The sequence below is a fragment of the Callorhinus ursinus genome, unplaced genomic scaffold (genome assembly GCF_003265705.2).
Source record: "Callorhinus ursinus isolate GAN/ISIS: 27379988/994484 unplaced genomic scaffold, GSC_fseal_2.0 scaffold506, whole genome shotgun sequence".
Lineage (NCBI taxonomy): Eukaryota > Metazoa > Chordata > Mammalia > Carnivora > Otariidae > Callorhinus > Callorhinus ursinus.
In genome coordinates this window covers 1-836 of record NW_027397561.1, presented here as the reverse complement: position 1 = coordinate 836, position 836 = coordinate 1, and the positions used below count along the sequence as shown (strand labels likewise).

Below are 836 nucleotides of genomic sequence, written 5' to 3'. Positions count from 1 at the left end.
TAGAGGCAACACGAAGTTTAGAAGATGCCAGAATCCCACTGTGATTGGTGGATGGGATGCAGAAGGGTGTGCAATCAAATGCACATGTGACGTGGCCTGACATAGCGACGTGCTTCCCTGCATTGCACTTTGTCCATTCAGATGTGGAGGTTGCCCGTGACGTCAGGAAATGCAGCGACTTTAAATGGGCCAGTGCCCCTCAGCCGCCGCCATTGTCCTTCCTTTCGAGCTGTCAGGAAGTTGACCCCACATGACTGAGCCTGGCTGTGAGACCTCTTCTTAGGAAAGCCTGGGCACAGATGGAGGATCCCACGTTAGCCGACCTGAAGAGCCCGAAGCAGAAACATCCCACGAGCCAGTGCTGCCGCCGCTGCTGCCACCACCACCCTCTCAAAAACACAGCATCCCCACCCCCGCTACAATTTCACCACCTATTCTCCAGGGTTCTGAGGCATGTTCACAAGGGCCTAAGCCCCTCGCAGAAGACCGTGAGCGTCATGGATTTGTTCGTCAAGGACATCTTCGAGCACATCGCCGACGAGGCCTCTCGCCTGGCCCACTCCACCAAGCGCTCCACCATCACCTCCAGGGAGATCCAGACAGCCGTGCGCCTGCTGCTGCCCGGGGAGATTGGCAAGCACGCCGTGTCCGGGGCCACCAAGGCCATCATCAGGTACACCTTCCGCCAGTGAGCTGCCTCCGGACCGCCTGACCACCTCGCAAACCAAAGGCTCTTTTCAGAGCCACCTCACTTGGCACAAAAAGACCTGTAACTCTCCAGAGACCCACCTACTCTAGCGTTTGGACCTGTGCCATTCTGCCCATCCTTATAACAC

The 836-nt window shown here is 57.2% G+C and overlaps 1 pseudogene; it reads left to right on the top strand.

Moving 5' to 3' along the window:
- The first annotated feature begins 250 nt into the window (after nucleotides 1-250).
- LOC141372048 (histone H2B-like) lies at nucleotides 251-692 on the top strand (annotated as a pseudogene).
- The last annotated feature ends 144 nt before the right edge of the window (nucleotides 693-836 follow it).